At 34.9% G+C, this 18,676-nt stretch overlaps 1 protein-coding gene across 1 annotated transcript in view; it reads right to left on the reverse strand.

Moving 5' to 3' along the window:
• CNTN4 (contactin 4) overlaps positions 1-13,769 on the reverse strand; it is an 831,113-nt gene extending 817,344 nt beyond the window's left edge. Inside the window, exon 1 of the mRNA XM_077130352.1 lies at positions 13,756-13,769. The gene's annotated coding sequence lies outside the window, so the exon portion shown is untranslated. The remainder of the gene's footprint in view (positions 1-13,755) is intronic.
• Between the last annotated feature and the right edge of the window lie 4,907 nt (positions 13,770-18,676).

Genomic DNA, 18,676 nt, shown 5'->3' on the forward strand with positions numbered 1-18,676 from the left:
GACTTAAAGCTTTTGAGGATGTGATGGAATGAATAAATTTTGCAAACAGGAAGAATGGGTCTTGTGGGGTTCCAGCAGGCAGACTGCTGGAGACTGAAATATGTACCCAAGTGGAGATATATTCTTGGTCTTATTCCACCTTCTACTGGGTGAGAACCTGTTGTAAACAAGATCTCTTTAAGATGTTCCTTTAGTAAAGGTTTGACCCCATTGAAACAGGTTGGATTTTCATTTGGATTACTGGAATACTTTATAAGCAGAATGAAAGTCAGACAGAAAAAGAAGCCACAGGGACCAAGCCAGAAGCTGAAAATCAACCAAATTTGGAAGAGAAAAGAGACGATGCTGCCATGTGCATTACCACATTATGGAAAAGCTAAGGAATCCCAAGATTGCTGGCTAGCAAGGAGTACCTTGGGAGGACCCTGGGAGGAAGGAAGCGTTCTAACCTCTGAAACCATAAATTAGACAATTTCTGCTGTTAAGCCAAAGCATTTTATGTTATTTGTTTTAGCAACTGGGAAACTAAAACACTATGATTCAAAATTCTGAGTTCTAGTCTCATTTTGCTAATAACTAGTTGTGTCCTTTAAGGGAGAACAACAAATCTTCCTCTTCCTCCCTGGCCTATGAATTGAAGAGTAGTGCATCCTCTGAAGTCCTTACAAACCTAGTATTCTCTCGTGAAATCAAACCATAACATATCTAATTGACCACACAGAAACAAATGATTTGATTTTACATGGAAAGTGAAATAACAGCTAACCATAAGACACTTTATTTGGTCAAGTAAGCTATCTTCTGTCTATAAGATCCATACTCATGATGAAAACTACAATATTTGGGGGCAATGCACAAAACACGGGAAAAGGATTAGCAGATATTGAGAGCAGGCTTATTTTAAAATCCACCCACTGCCTTAAATCCATTTCTGGCCTACATCCCAGTTAAAACAGGAATTGAAAATTATTTAAAATCCCTCTGCAGAGATCATGAGAAGAATGAAATACCTGAATGCAGGCTTTTTGAAAACACAGATTATGTAGGGGATGATGCATTAGAATATTCCTGGGCTCTTCTAAAGAGTCTATGAAGGAACACTGAGGTACTATGACTGGATAGTAAAATCACAGTTTGAAAGAAATGCAACCATTTCCCCTTTACTACTTTCAGGTTCTGAAATTTCTGCTCAGTTGATTTCTTTACAGCTCATGGAATCATCTTTTCATTCTTTTCCCAGACTCTCTCTTTCTCCTTCCATTCACTTCTTTTCCCAGCCTATGCTGTTTCAACTTTTTTCTCACTTCATGCTTCTTATAAACCTCAACAAAAGAGTGAAACTGGCCCTATAAACTAGAGGCTGTTGTCCAAGTCCTACCTATTAGGCAATTAAAAATAAATGAGTCTCTCTTCTTCATCTATCAATCTACTCTCTTAAGTAAAAATTTATGTGACCAAAAAGAAGCCCTTTACAACAAATAACCAAAATAAATGAATAAATAAATAAAAGAGGCCCTTTCGTCATAAGATGACATATGACTGGTGTATTAGCTGATTTCAGAGTCTTCAATGATGAAAATTAATCTTAATCTCTGACTACAGTAGACTCCACATAGGCAGTGCCCTTTGGATGTGATACCACATGCTTGCTCCCAGGGATCTGACTTTTGATTTTTCATCATTCTCCTTTTCTCAACTCACAAAACTGTTCATCATTCCCTCTAAAGAGTGCTGGTGACAGCAGGTGCCTATATCTTAGTTATTTATGGCCCTATACCTATTTTCCTTTTTTTAATTTTAAGGCACTTTTATCTCAGACAGCAGATGACTCTGCTTTCAGCAGCTAATTCTTTCAGCCCTATTAGAAAACCCCTATGCATTTGGAGGGGCTAAGGGAATACTTTCAGTATCTGCATCTTAGCTCTCTCTATTCATAACCCAGTTCTCCTATTATAACAAATCCTCTTCCTAGAAAGTTCTACAAAGTTTCACCACATCAAGACAACACAAAAATGCTACAATATGCTATTTTCCACTGTCAGGAGAATAAGTGTTTGTTCTGCCACTTTAATAGGCTTTTCCCTTTAGAAACCCACCAAGTGGCTATTTTCAGTGTTAACCTAAGAGAGTGCTCAAGCTTATCATCCAAACTTCCAGATATGATGAATGGCTAAAGCAAAAAACATATTTGTTAAGGAAGCAGGCCATAAAAACTTGGAGAGTTTTGATTGATCATGTTTACCCATTGGATACAAATGTTATTGGCCTTTAAAAAAATATTTGGAGGTTTATGTTTTATTTTCTTTTCCTTTCCAAAAATGGCTTCCAAACCAGCATCTGCTCAGGCTTACACAATGGAATAGTATGAATTAGTGGTTACCAATGATTTCATATGGACAAAAATTTATTCCTTTCTTCTATAATGTGATGAGGCATGAAAATGGTCCATCTAAGAGTAAGCCCTCAATATTCTACTTCCTTTTAAGGATTACGTGCTGTCTATATTATCTGTACATATGCAAACAAAAGCATTTTGAGTAAATAAACTGAAAATCCTGACTAAACTGGCTGTTTTACATCTTGAACACATTATTTAATATTTTATGTATAAAATAGACTTTTTTCAATTAATCATTTAACAATTATTAATTAAGTAACTATTGTGGGTCAAAACTTTTATACGTGCTCAGTTTAAAGCACTGAACAAAACAGTCACTGCTTTCATGTAGTTTACAATCTAGTGTGGACTTATAGACAATAAACAAATAAACACATAAATGCATGACATGTCAGGTGGTAATAAGTGTCATGTAGAAATGAGAGAGAGGGATAGTAGAGAGAAGATTAAGAAGGTCTCTGTGCTGTGACAACAATTAAGTGAAGAGCCAAAGCAGTAAGGTTAGAAGCCATGAAACTATCTGGGGGCAGGGGGAAGCTGTTCACGAAGAAGGAAAAAGTACATGAGCCCTGAAGTATTTATAGAGAAATTAAAATATGAACATGTATGGATATACTTTGGTAAGAAAGTCACAGTATTATTAAAATGCCTAAGTACTACACTTTCTGCCGTTTCTCTGACTAGACATGTTTTGCCGTGTGCTCCCCAAAACATAATTCACCATGAGATGATGTGATAAAGCCTAGAATAACTGCTATCAGTCAAGTAATATGCATAGAACAATTTATAATCACTTGCCCTATAGCTCAATTTTAGCGTCATTTTACCACAGAGGAAAAACAGTATTTCACAATTTTCTTTTTAATCAAAAGATACCTAATATGACAAGAAATCCTAAATCCACAATATAACAGCAGCCAAAGTGGAAAAACAGCAATTTCCGCTGCAAAACTGATTTCAAAACTACCATCATCCATCATCATCATCATCAATCATAAGAGGCAGCTGCTTTGGCAGCATTATTTTAAGTCCATATTCAACGAGATGACAGCTTAACCTTCTTAGGGAAGCAGAGTAATCTCTTCTTACAACACGAACCAAGTACAGAAAAGTAGATTTGCTCGAATGTAGAAATTGGCTTTCCTCTGATTTTATAAACAAGCTATGGCATTTGATGATTTAATAGGTACTTGGATTTTTCTGTTCAACATTCAATACTCTATTAGGACTGGTGAAGACTGCATAACTCAATGATTACTGCAGTCACTACAGCAGCATGAACTTATCAGCAGAATTGACTGCGTATGATGAACAGAAAGCCATCCATTTAAATCTACCTTACAAAGAAAGAAAAAGTGCTTATCTAAATATATAATAGAGTACAATGTAAATGTGCTCTGCATTTGGTAGCCACATTCTTGTCCTATTTGATGCTTGTGCTTGACCTTCTCCATGCACTGGTCACACCCATGCCAAGATTTTTCGTATCTCCACATTTACTTATTCCCATGTTATTCAGGCTGCAGTGACCATCACCACCATCTCTGTATGTTCACATCCCAATGTGACTTCATTGAGAAAATTCAATGCCAAACCCTACCATAACCATAAAGTTTTTCCTAGATCATCCAGAGAGAAATAATTTCCCTCTCCTCTGAATTTCCCCCATGAAACTTTATCTGTACCCCTTTAGAAACTCATCTTTTATTCTACCTTGTATTAGATTCATTAGCTTGTATCCACCATTCACTTTTTCCTGTTGAAGGTAAAAATTCTCTGTAGGAAATTATTATCATCTATTTTCTTTTTCTATCCTACAATGGTCTTTACATATTGCAAAGGTATAAAAAGATACTTAGTGAATTAACAAATACTACACCTACCAATTATTTCATAGTCTCAAACCAATGCCTGCAGTTAAAGATTTGCCTTCCCTACCCCCTGTATAGCAAAGGGACATAACCAAAATAACTTTCTTTGGACTATACTAAAGCAAATGTCAAACACAGCAGTTTTACTGTTAAGATGAAAATTTTAAAAATAGGATGTCAAAAAAAAATCTCCCCCATTAAAAGTTTCCTTCTAGGGCAAGGAGTACTAGAAATCCTTTCATTATTAGTCCTATACTGCCTTGTGACATTTTTTTCATGAATAAATGATTATCTGATTGAGGGAACTTTACTATATCTCAACCACAGAAAGTCAAAAATTCAGGGAGGAAAGACAGCTGCAGGGAGTGAGCAGGGAGGATGAGTTGAATATATGGTAAAATGACACAAAATAGATCAACACTGTTAAATAGATTCCTAACAGAAAGCATGGGATTAAGAATCCTACATGTGCCTGAAGAAAACAACTAGGACCACTGGATGCAATGTTAACATTCAAATGATGTTCATCTAAAAGATTTATGGCATTTCTGGACCATGCACACACACACACATACACACACACACACACACAAAAAGATTATGATATGTAAGAGTGTGAATGTAAGTGAGAACACATGAGCATACACATGTGTACCAGTTTGTCTGCCCATTGCTCATGAGGTTGAGGGAAAGGGATGTGAAGAAAAAAGATAATTCTCCAGGAAAAAAACAACTCTATTTCCTGCTAGAATACATGTATTGATTCATAAAGAAATATGAAAAATTAGGCATAGTAAGAGTTTATGATTAACGATAGGAGACCTAGTTACAGGTAGCCGAAAGGTATATTTTTTCATGAAATATAACAATGAGACTCAATTAATTAAATGAAGTATTTAGGTTGAATCTAATTTTTTTTCACCATAGAGTCATCTCCCTAAAAAGAATAATACATGCAACCATTTTTATTTTTTAAAGTAAAATCATAACAGTTTTAAAACATGTACATGGTACATTCATTTCTAACACTGAACATTAATAATTTTCTTTTACCTATTTCAAAGTCTATCATTCTGACAAAAATTACAAAGGTTTCAATGCAATATGAGCTACATATAAATTAACGAATAGCAGGGAAAATCACCTTCAGAGTCTGTGTGCATACCTGCCATTGCCTTTTTCTTAAAAAATATGAGAACTGTGTTGGTTTGAAGCTGTATGTACCCCAGAAAAACATGTTCTCAAACCTCATCTATTCTTGTGAGTATAAATCCATTGAAGTAGGATCCTGTGATGAGGTACTTCAGTTAAGGTGTGAACTATCTCATTCAGGATGAGTTTTAATCCTCTTACTGGAGTCCATTTTAAGTGAAATGATACAGAGAAAGAGAGAAAGCCACGGAAGTAAAAGTTGAAAGCATCAAAATCCAGAGGAGAATGGAGAGACCAGACGATACTGCCATGTGGCAGGGGAGACAAAGATCGGCTAGCAGCAGGGCTTCGGGAAGACAGCGTCACCATGATGATGCCTTGGTTTGGACATTCTCATAGTTTAACACTGTGAGCTTAAAAAAGTTCCCATTATTTAGAGCCATCCCATTCCATGGTATCTGCTATAAGATGCCTAGGAAATTAAAATAAGAACTATCACTTGGGAACATATACATTGCCATATTCTCAACCTGACTGCAATATTTTGAATGGATTTGTTTTCATTGCCAGTACATATCTCAGGACTTGGGGCAGAGTAGATGCTCAGAAACTGCCAAGTAGGTGAATAGTGCATCAGTCTGTCTATTCTGCCCAAGGTTCTGTCCAGTTTCTGAAAATGACAGCAAAGCTTGTTTTGTAGTTGGATATTGTCACTCTTCAAAAGACATCAAATAAATTAGGGATTCTCACAGCCCCAGTTTCCTCTCTAACAAATTGCTGTGACATTATTTTCTGTTATGCCAGAATCTTCCAAAGATGTACCATGGAATACTGGTTATATAAGGGGTGGTAGGAGTTCTATTATTAATGTATTTGAACACTGCTGTGTGAAACAGTAATAGATATTTAACTGCAAGTATCCTCAGGGGATTCAATATGCAAACATACTGTGCCGGTTTGAATCTGTTATGTACCCCAGAAAAACCAAGTTCTTTAATCCCCTTCAATATTGCTGGGTGGGATCTTTTATTGTTTCTATGGAGAGGTGGCAGTAATTTTTGATTAGCTGGCTTCCATGGAGATGTGGCTCCACCCATTCAAGGTGTGGTTGCTTACTGGAGCCCTTTAAGAGGGAATCATTTTGGAAAAAGGTTTAGAGCCCACACAGCCAGAGATCATTGGAGATGAAGAAAGAAAACACCCCCAGGGAAGTCACTGAAGAAGCCTGAGGAGAAAGCTAGCAGATGTCACTACATACCTTCCCAGCTGAGAGAGAAACCCCAAACGTCATCAGCCCTCTTGAGCCAAGATATCTTTCCCAGGCTGTCTTAGTCTGGATATTTTTATAGTCTTGCCTTAATTTGGACATTCTCACAGTCTTAGAACTGTAAACTTGCAACTTAATAAATTCCCCTTTTTAAAAACCATTCCATTTCTGGTATATTGCATTCCGGCAGCTTTTATAAACTAAGACATATACATTTTGTGTATCATGAAAGATGGCTAAATTATATGGTATTTCTCAAGTTATTTGACTTCAGAGTATTTTAAATTGAAAGGTTGACTAAACCTTGCCCTACTTTGAATGTTAAATATCTTTAATTCTTCAGGCTTTGATATTATATGTTGGATAAGAACTTATTTTCACTTATTAGTTCTAAAGTATTTCCCTAGGACTATCACAGCATTTTGAACTTCAATGCAAAAATGCTTCATCAACCTCTACCTAATTGCCATGGTTTGGCAGATTTACCCCTCCTCCTTCTCTAAATTTGTCTTTCTCCTGAAGTGTCCTAATTTGTCTTGCTTTTCCTCTTATTTAATCCCTTCATTCTCTTGATGACTTTAATTTCCTTTCTTTAACACTATCTAATAGAAATAAAATGCAAGATAAATATGGAAACAAAAATATTATTTTTATCAAATTAGAAAAGAGAAAGTTATAATTCAGTTAACAATATTTTATTTAACCCAATATAGCCAAAATATTAGCATTTCAACATAGAATTGATATAAAATATTAATAATAGATTTCACAGCTTTTGTAGTGAGTCTTTCGAAATCTGGTGTGCATTTTACACTTACAGCAGATTTCAATTAGGTCAAAAAAATTGATATCTAATAGCCATTTGTGACTAGTGGCTATCTCACAGGACACTGCAGTTCTAAAACATATCCAACTTTTCAAAATGTTTCTTAAAACACAGTAAATAGACTGAACTACATATCAAGTGAGATTATTCAATGGCATCCTGCTTTTTCTCAAGGTTACCGCAGTGTTTTCTTCTTTGTTTACAATGTGTTCCTGAGTGCATCCAGCATATATTGGTCTTTTTTATTGCACAAGTATAAACACAGATCATTGGGAATGATGCCAATAATGATCACTCTGTCAAGTAAGAGTTTGAACAATAACGTTTCCATGTCTAAGTCCTAAAGGTTTTAAGAATAATGTGTCTAGAAATCTTAGAACTTTTATTTTGCCCTTATGTTTAAGAAAGGCATTAATTTTTACTTGTCCACATACAACTATACTATGTATCTCATCCACCTTCTTTAGTTCTTTATTCATTAGGTCAACAAGCATTAAGAGCCAAACATATCCCATGCATGTACTAGAAATTGCTCATATAAAGACAGATCCTAGCAGAATCCCTTGTCTCATTTGAGAAAGAAGCATATAATAATAACCCATCGCAATGATTGCAGACATGAGGAAGAGATGAAAACTGTTCCAAAAAAGGGTTGACTCTGCCTTGGTAGTCAGGGATGCTTCAAAGGGTAGATCTTAAAAGAAAAATATGAGTTCATCAGGTTTAAAGGGAAAGTGGGCAGAAGAGAATAACACAACTGGAAAGGGAAAACAGCATTTTCTAAGGCATGGAAATACAGAAGCATGAAAGACTGGCACATTGGAAATTTTAGATGATAAGGCAAAAGGTAGACTATGACCCACTCATACAGAATCTTGCATACCAAACAAAGCAGTTTACTCTTCTTTAGGTGCTGGAAGCTACTGGTATGTTTTAAGAAGAGATGTTACATTACATATCACTGCCTTCAAATCTTCTACTTTGTGTTTCCTTATTACTACCTCAACCTGGAAATGTCCAAGAACTCCCAGACTGAACTGGCTGTATGCAGTTACAGGTTTTAAGGTAGGTTAAACAACTCCCTTTCTACTGGTCCCTCTGAAATCATGATAATTTGAACAAAGTATCTTCAATTTAGTCAGGGATATGGTGAAAAACCCCTTACTACTTTTACTTTCACTAAGCTGACCAAAGAAGAAAGTAACATGTCCATTACCCTCTTTTAAACACATTATAATATAGCACAGGAAAACTGAATCAACTATTCAAGGATAATTTTCTTACTTACACAAGTTTCAGTGATGTACGCTAGTGTGAGTGTGTGTATGTGTGTGGGTATTTATGCTAAACTTGTAATCTGCCTTGAACTAACTGGAAAAATGTTCTTAAACAGAATCACTGCTCTAAACTCACCTTTTCCATGAACGCTTTAATCCATTAACTCCTCTCACTGATCTAGAGTGTTTGGCATATGCTTTCAGTATTTTCATTTTTTATCATTTTTTCACATTTCTCGCCTGTGCTCTGTGTTCCTAAAGGCAAAGAGGAAATGTAACAGTAAAAAGAATAAGGACTATATATTATTTATATTTTGTCCTCAGGAACTAGCATAATGTTTAATACATGAAAAGCATCATATTTAATGAAGGGATGGGAAAGGTAGGAGATGGGATGGAAGGGGATGGGAGGGGAGGGCAAGGGGGGGAGGGAGGGAGGAGAGAAGCGAGGAGAACGGATGAAGAAGAGAAAGAAGAAACATATCAATATTTGTATCTGCATTGGTCAGGATTCTGCAAAAAATGCAAATAACGAAAACCCATCTCAAACTAGCTTAACTAAAAAAGGAATTCATTGGTTCTTCTAGCTTCTATATACCCTGACATAGGTTGAGTTATTGGAAGAAAAGTAACAGGAAACAGGATCTTAGGGAAGGGAAACAGTTTCAGGACATCTTCCCACCCTCTGTTGATCCTTGGTGCCTGGGTATCTGGGTTTAGTTTTATTGCATGGACATTAGCCATCTTTGTGTAAAGAGAGCTCCTCTCTGAATGTCCATGCTTTGGGTCACAAGTCTAATCCTGATCTACTCCTTGTGTCTAGAGGAATAGGAAACTGAAATGGTGAGACTTGGGGCTCAAGCCCATGAATTTAGCCAGAATAGCATTATATGTTATAAAAGAAGGGAGATGGGGGGGAGGGACTGTGTTGGAATGATAATCCACAACACTATCCCTATAACTGTCAACCCTTTTAATTTATGACAATATATTCTGGATTATACATACTTTTTATTTTTAAATTGTGCAAAAAGGTCATAGGTATCAAACATTACACTAAGATTTAATAAAATAACTACAAGAAGTCTTTAAAAAGTATTAGTTCATAACAATAACCTTGGCCGAATTTGAATTATGTAAACATCTCTGACTCCACCAATTTTATGGCATGCATGGATATTTATATGCAGTCAACTCTATGAAACTACACTGGCCATTACTGCTGACGTTATTATTACTGTTATTAACGTTAATAATATTAAATAGATATTAAGGAAGAAGAGCAATAATGGTCAAAGAACACGTCTGTGGTATTATAATTTCTATCAAAGATTTCTCCCTGGCCCTTCATTAAAAAAAATTACCTACTTAGTTCCTTTTTAAATAACTGTGTGCTTTCTAGCACCAAGATACATTTTTCAGGTTCTCTCAACTAATACCTAAGACCATGCACGTAGATGGAGACCTTCCTTTTATTTTTTTTTAACTGTATTTCTCAACATTTGGGAACTGTGTTTGTAGTTTAATAAATGATGGTGTGAGACTATCCAATAGGGCAGCAAACAAGAGGACAGGCAAGATTCTTCAAAAAAGGAGGAGGTGGAAATAATTGGCCCACTTGCTCCAAATGCAGCACTTGGGAAAAATCAAGCCTAGAAATACACTATCTTGTCTGGTGCACAGTTTTAATTTTAGAAAACAATTCATTTGAACAAAGCTTAGAAAAGCACGATTTGTGTCAGAGAAGGGAACACAAGGAAGATAGGGGCACCAATTAGGAGATGGGCACAAAGGAGCGAGTTTGTTCCCAACATACTACAGTGGAAGGATGAACCAAAAGCAGTGATCTTGAGCAGAGAGTTCGGATTATGGGGCATCTATGACGGACCGTGGAAGAGGCAGAAACTAAGTTAGACACTTTGAAAGAGAAGCAGAATTCTGACAGGTAAGGACTGGAAGAGTGGGGCAGCCCTGACAGGACAGCAACTGAAAAAATAAAGCAGAGAGGTGGGAGCAAATACTGGATGGAATAACAAGAAATATGTAGGCAGGAGTAAAAGGAACATAACATGAGACAATGGTGAGAAAAAAACTGAGAAAGTAATCACAGGGATATTCTTGATGTCAGCATTGTAACTCTCTATACAATATCAGGCATACTAAACAATAAAATGTAAGCAATGAAAATGGAATTAATTTACTAGGATAATTATGGTATTTACAACTTATCCAATTAGTATTTCACTAGCTTCCAAAAACAAGTACACCTAGGTATTCTGCTTTTATAGTCATAAAAAATACTTAATTTAAATAAGTAACATACGAAGAATATCATTATTTTAATTGTTTGTTTTTAAATATTTCCCTTAAAATTTATTTAAACTGATTTGCATTCTTTTCAAGGAGAATAACACATTTATATATTGCCTTTGTCAAAGCCATGCTGAAAACCACCCTTTGCCATAAAAAGATATCTTTACTAATGGCATATAATCAAGCATGCACTTCATTAGTCATTTAAACTTACTGCAAATATTCAACAGCTATGTAGTAATTGCAAAGAAAACAATGAAATTGATTTCAAACTGTAATGCTTGTGATTTGTCTCATAAAACAAGGAAAAACTCTCCCTGTAAAAGAAATAAAATATGCAAAGAACATTTTATTCCCATTTGATTTACAAATGTTTAATACATAGTTTTTACTATCCAGCATTTATGATGATAATTAAGTTTTTTAAACAAAGTCAGTGACTTAATAAGCTTTGCTGTTGTCATTACCATTTTCACAGATAAGTTATGTATATATTTATGTATATATTTCAAAATAATGCAACAACTACATTTTCACATGTAGGTTAAACCATATAAAACAGACATGATTTGAAAATTTTGAACTACAAAAAAATGATGATTTTACTGGTTCACCATAATGTATTAAAATTATAGAGTCAGAGAACCTCAGAGCTGGTTCTATGAGAAAAAAGCTCCTCAAGATCTAATGGATTCTTTGGACTGATTAAAAAACTTCCTTCCAGTCTGAAGCAGTGGTCATGCTTCCTGCTGACACCTGCTGTTGGGATCTTTAGAATAAGATCTAATAATACATGCATGGGACCAATAAAAGCACTCAATGCAGAATAAGCATAAATGTTTCTTTCTGCTTATTCACTCAATTCAGCTAAATTTTTTAAAGTAAAATAACATATAAATACCTATCTCAAAAAAATATCTAAACCTACAATATAAAAGAACCGTGTAAATAAATTAGAGATTTTTAAACCACAAGATTAAATGCCATCAAGACTTACTATTCAGACTAAAAATATAATGCATTTATTCCTCTAATTTCAAACAAAAGAAAACTAAAATTAGCATTCCTAGATAACACTAATCTAAGTAGCTCCAATGAATCAAGTAAATTATTCAAAGGAATTATTCAAAGGAAAACACTAGGAAATGTTCTTCAGTCTACAACCTATTCAGGAAGAGAAATCTGATAAAAGATAACCTTGAGCTAACAAGGTTATAAGGGATTCTTTAAAAAAACGAATGATTTTCAAAATGAGTCAAACCTAGCATCTATATGGTAGGGCAAAACTATACAGAACAGAAGACCTTCCTAGATCTACCAAATTTAGCATAAAAAAAAAAGAAAATTACTGAATGGACAATCAATTGTACCCTTCTAATGTCTGATCCCAATAAATGAATTTACCTTTCGCCTTTGTTCCAGGTAACTTCTCAATTAAATAACAGTCCTACCAATAAAAAATTAATAACCTTTAAACTCTAGCTTTTTAAAGTAGGAAATGAAAATTTTAGGGGCAGAAGAGACCTAAGAAACCATGTGATCTAGTCCTCTAATTATACAAATGAGGAAATTGGGCTTTAATGAAAAGGAATAGCCCACGATCTCATGGTTAGTGACAGGTAAGGTCAGTTCCAAAACCCTGGACTCCAGAATTCTGGCCCTGCTACCTGCTTCACAGGACACCACCCCCTTACTGTAATCTCTTCATTTCTGCCATGGGACTGGGTGATATGTGAGTCTGTGCATGTGTCAGGGTACAGCTGAGATAGGCTTTACTTAGTATAGTTAGGACTTCATTTAATACTGATTAATTAATCGGTCTTAAACAGTCAGTAATCCCCTTTAATCTAAGGATCTTCCCCATAAATTAAACTCTTTAATACCACAGGATTAACTGCAATTGGGTAAACAAAACAAATCACATTATCACAGAATCACCAGAGTATAAATTACTAAAAGAAACAAACCAATAATTTTCCAGTGTATGATACTGTGTGTATGATATCTACCAAGCCAGAAGTAGTAAAGAAGGAAAACTATGCAAAACAGAAAGATATTAGGTTGAATAATCAAGAAGGTTACTGAGAAATCGTCTAATAAAAACAGAGCCAACTGTTCACTAAATATGACAACATACAAAATATATATTTTTTAATTTCGGACAAATTAGGTTCCAAAATGAATATGTTGGGAATATTAAGATTTAACATATCAAAAAATATAAATTTTATAAAAATCACCAAATATTTACAGCAAATAAATATCTGAGGGAAAGTTATTAAATGTATTGCATATTATATTCACCAATTTAAATATTCAATTTAAACAAATTAGTTGACTTTCCAATTATAAAAATTCTAGTCTAAAATATATCAGAAAATGAGTAATAAAAATTTTATTTACAAATGAATTTTGTAGATACCACATTACAATCAAAATCGCCTACCTAATACTGTAATAAAATATCCATTTCTGTTGTCCTCTGTACATATCCTTTATATAAGATATGACTATAGATTAATTCTAAGTCATAACGAAAAGTAATCACAGTTAATATCAAGCCAGAACTTTTATACAATTTCTAAAAGATATATATTACATTACATATTAATGTATTATATTTTAATTTATTTAAATAAAATAATACTTACCCCAAAATATGATATTCTTCTCAAGTTCAGTTGCACATCACCTACAAATAAAGGAGAGATTTTAGAATAAAACTTAAAACTAGATTGCTTTTCTTTAAGACAGTTAGCTGCATTCCAATGGTATCAGTGGTTTAATAAAATGCAAATAATCTCAACAGCAAGTCATTTTTTTCAAAAAAGCCCTTCTCATTGAATTACAGAGAACCTGATTTTATTACATTTCCTAGCCTGTGTAAGAAAAACCTCACAGTAAATCTGTGAAAAAAGAATTATTGGCTGATTTATGTCTAAAGATAAGAATAAGCAAGAAATACTAATAGTTAATATGTTCAAATATAGAAAATTAAAGATTTAAAGTTCACATGAAAGTCAAAACTGACTTATTTAAAATTAAAGGATAAGATTCACAAGATTATAAAAAGCAATAATTAATATTCACTCCTTAAAAATGACATGAAAACAACTTCCTTCTTATCATTTTTAGAATCAGTGCCAAATTTTGAGAGTAGAATAAAAATACATCTTAAAATATTTCAGTTTTTAAAACCTGAAACCTAATTTTTAAAAAGGTTACATAAGGTGAATTGTGCAACAACTACGAAGATTTTAAGTTTGCATTAGGTCAATCCAAAGTTTTCAAATCTCAGTATTTTCTTACCCTCAAAATTCTACAATGATGGTAAAATTGTTAGGACTTAAATCATACCTATTTCTACTTCTTTGACTCCTGTGTTTTGTCAGACACTCTTTTCAGAGCTCCACGCTCATAATGGCAATTGACTATCTAACATCTCTAGTTGGGTACTTGAGAGGAATCTCAGACTCAGCCTGAACAAATATATGATTTCTTACACCAATACCACCGCTGCCCACACCCACCCAAAATGGCCCACTTCCAGTCTCAGCAGAGAAGATCACCATCACAGTACTTACATCCACGCAAGCCAAAAGACAGACAGGAGTCTCACACACTCTCCTCTCCTTCACTTGTCATGTAAATCTATTCACACTTTCAACACCCCAAACCTACCACTATCACCCACCTGAAGTACTAGAGAGACCCTTCTCACCACATTCACTCCTGAGCTCACCTACCTTTTCACAAAGACCAGCTAATATGATTCACCCTCCACTCAAACTCGATAAAACCCTTCAGCATCCACCCATCTGTCATAGGAAAAAGACCAAATCCTTTAGTTGGACTACAAATCCCTGCATTTATCTAGATTTTACCAAGCATTCCCACCATCTGAACTCATCCCATGATCCTCCACCCTAGTTCTCTGAACACCAGCGTTGCTATTTACATGTCTTGATGTTTGCCGTGCCCCTGCCCATTTCTGGGCTTTGGAATGGGCTACTTCTTTCTGGAAACCTCTCTTTCTCCTAACCTAGTTCCAGCTATTCTTTCTACAGATTCCCCTTAAACTTCACTTTCTAAACAAAGCCTTCCTTGACATCCCTGACAAGTCAGGTCCCCCAATTGGAATATAGTCTTAGAGCATTTGCACCTTCCTCAGAGCATATATCACAGATTGTAATTAAATCTAGGTAATTCTGTGATTTACCCTTACCACAGTCTGAATTAAATGAGGGTACATCATGTTGTAAAGCCCTGGTGCCTAGTATAGAGCCTGGCATCCAATGGGTATAAATGAATGAAATAAAAGTAAACACATTAATGTATAAGAAAGCTTGGGGCATGCTTTCTTTTATGTTCCATTCCCACCAAACGTCTCATGTTGTGTTAATGAAGAAAATGTTTAAGAGTATTCCTGAGCCCCAAAACAAGCACGGGGTTCACTAATGACTCTGATAAAATGCTAATTGCTTTTCGCAGACAAAAACAACACAAAACTATTGATTCCCCACATGTACTTCAGTGAATAGAACATACTAAGTGTTGGATTAATATTTATTAAATAAAGGCAGTTACATTTTATAGGGCTCTCCAATTTAAAGTGTGCCTCCAGGTATATGATCTAATTTGGACTTTAAGTCAAATATGTTACTAAACACCTTCAGGTATCAGCCCCAGTTCACAGATGGGAGAGTAGGATAAGAAAGATTCAGCATTTAGCCTGTAGGTGCACTACCAATAAACAACAGAATGGAATTTCCCTTCCCCAACTGCTGTGCAATTCCTGCCAAAGCATACTGCTTTGACAGTGACCCAGATGACATACAATGACAATTGTTCCTAATGAAGACTAGCTCATAAATTCATGATGACACATATTTTCACAACACTGTGCACAACTAATAGTACCTTAAACCTAAGAAGGTCCTCATTAAACATCCCTCCAAACCCAGCTCAAATTCAACTTCAAGTCTTCTACTGCATTAAGATGGCTCATTCTACATCTCCTATCGCAAAAGCTCCTGCACTCAGTCTTAAAGATATGCCTTCTTCCACTAAACTGTAATTGACTTGAAGACAGGATGCCCCATATTTGAACTCTAGCTCCTAGTACAAGGCATCATTCACTAAAAACCTGAGCGTTAAGTGAGAATACATGAATAAATAAATTAGCCCAAGAATATACCTGACACTAGATACTCCTGTGACTTCAAAGTCATCAAAATTTAAAATCTCATGAGATCATTTTATTGAAATCTAGTTCTCTGGAAGGCACAGTAAACGTTAATCCAAATATATCAAGTGTTTATCATACAGAGCAATGCTTATCTTACTAAAAAGTTAACAAACCATGCAATAATTGTTGAGAAATACTATTTCAAGCAAAGAAAAGTATTCAAACATTTAAAAAACAATGATAGCAATTAAGGTAAAAGGGGGGGAAAATACAAAGATACTGCATGGGTTTTAATTTCTTCAAAATTTTGAACAGTTTTCTTTTAAACTGTTACTATAGTATGTTGAAAATCAGGCTGAGATATTCCCTTCCTAGGTAGACATTTGAGGTTTTGTGTTTGTGACTGCATCTAAGTCAAGTTCTCTAGTAATCAGCTGCCTAATATAAACAGCTTTCAAGTTATCCTGGTGTGTATAATTCTTTGCACATGGTTAAATGAACAAGTTCCTAATGTAACATCATTAAATCTCAAGCTATTCTAAGTGATCATTCATGCAGAACTCTATTTGAGAGATGATGATAAGAGAAAAAAGTAATTCCTATTTATTTCTGAAATTTATAGACACAAGTCTTCTCTGATATTTTGTTCTTGTGTAGTCTGAGTTCTTAGTAGATCTTATCAATACTATATATAGAACAAGATAAATGAGAACTCTGTTTTTTCCAAATAAATAAATATATAACCATGGCCTTTGTTCCCCAAGCAACAATAAACTCAGAGCAATACTGTTCAAAGCAAGTGAATAGATTTTGCCAAAGCTTCAAGCAACCAGAAGTACAAATATATCGGTCTCTGTTTACAAATGTGAATCCTTTTTGAATGAAAATGCAATGACATCCTTCTTTGGCAGAGAGATAGGAGCCACTGGCTAAGCAGAGAAAAGGAGAAAAGATAAAGAGATTCAAGCAATGTGCTCATTTTGAGGAACACCACCCTGATAAAATGACCCAAGTTTTCTTTGGAGTAACAATGAAGAATAAAATTAAATTTCTTTATGACAAAGGCGACCAACGATGCATCTGCCTCACATTAAAGAAAATAATTTCATTTCTTCCTAATGCTCTGTATTGTACCTGATCTTGTCAGCTTCACAAAAGTTTATTTGATAAGTTTTCTTATCAGATATATCATCAGAAAATCCTGTCAAAGATTTCATTGGCCAGTGTCTGAAATTAAGAGCACCTGATAAGTAGCTCTTTATAAAATGTGGTAAACAGAGAAAATCCACAAGTTGATGAAGTTTATAACTCCTAGGCAGATGTAAGGAAGACTTTTAAAATGCATATCCATTACCGGTTTTCTTGCCAAATGATAGATTCCCATTTGCAAATCTAAAAGCTATCTGACAAATTATCAACTGGAAACAAGGAAAACCTGTTAGATATCTAAGAGCAAAGAATCATTTGAAATAGCTGGGATGGTGAAATAACATTGCCAAAAGTATATAAAATGTGGGATTTTCCAGGATATTGGCTTTGTTTGCTCTTCCTCTACTTTTTGCTATGTATTCCACTTCCTATTCAAACAAGGGATGGGTAATTTGAGAATGGAGAACCATTTGACTCAAATCAGGGAGTCTTGATGTCCCAGTAACATTAATGGACAAGTCATTTCTCTAGGATGAGTGTCTTCACCTACAAAATTAGAGGGCTAAGTTAGATGAGCGGCAAGTCCCCGCAAAAGATAAAAACTACGATTCATAGGACAATCCTATCCTACTTGCTGCTCTATTGAAAGGCTAATTGGGGAGGACACTGAAATGCGTACCTAGTAAATAGCCTGAAGATTCTTAACATATTTCATTTCCCAAGCCATTGGGAAATGACATTCTTTAGTCGCCGTTAATAATTCTTAAGTTATGTCAATTATTACTGCTGAATTGCATATGCCTAGTTTAAAAATTGTCTACATGATGGTCAATGCATATAACCAACAGAGAGAGTGCAGAATATACCACAAGCCCGCAAAAATAAATAAATAAATAAAGGGAGACAAAAGCTTTTTAATCGACCATTAAAAGGTTATTCAGAGGCCACACAGTGAAGTTAGGAAGTATAATGTTTCTAGTTGAGATTGCCATCTACTGACAATACAATACTCAACAGTTACATAATTTTATTGAGTGAAGAGACAACAGCGGAATTTAGTCCAGGATCAGTTAAGAATCTGATATGTAAAAATAAAAGCCCATCAATTCTTAGCATCCCTTTGGGGTACCCACTTACATTTAATACCTGTCATATCTCAAAACAGTACACTCTGACCTCCATGCACTTGAAGAATATGATAGCAGCCAGAGATGCGAGCCATGGTTGGGTGGTTT

Source organism: Tamandua tetradactyla, chromosome 15 (genome assembly GCF_023851605.1).
Source record: "Tamandua tetradactyla isolate mTamTet1 chromosome 15, mTamTet1.pri, whole genome shotgun sequence".
Classification (NCBI taxonomy): domain Eukaryota; kingdom Metazoa; phylum Chordata; class Mammalia; order Pilosa; family Myrmecophagidae; genus Tamandua; species Tamandua tetradactyla.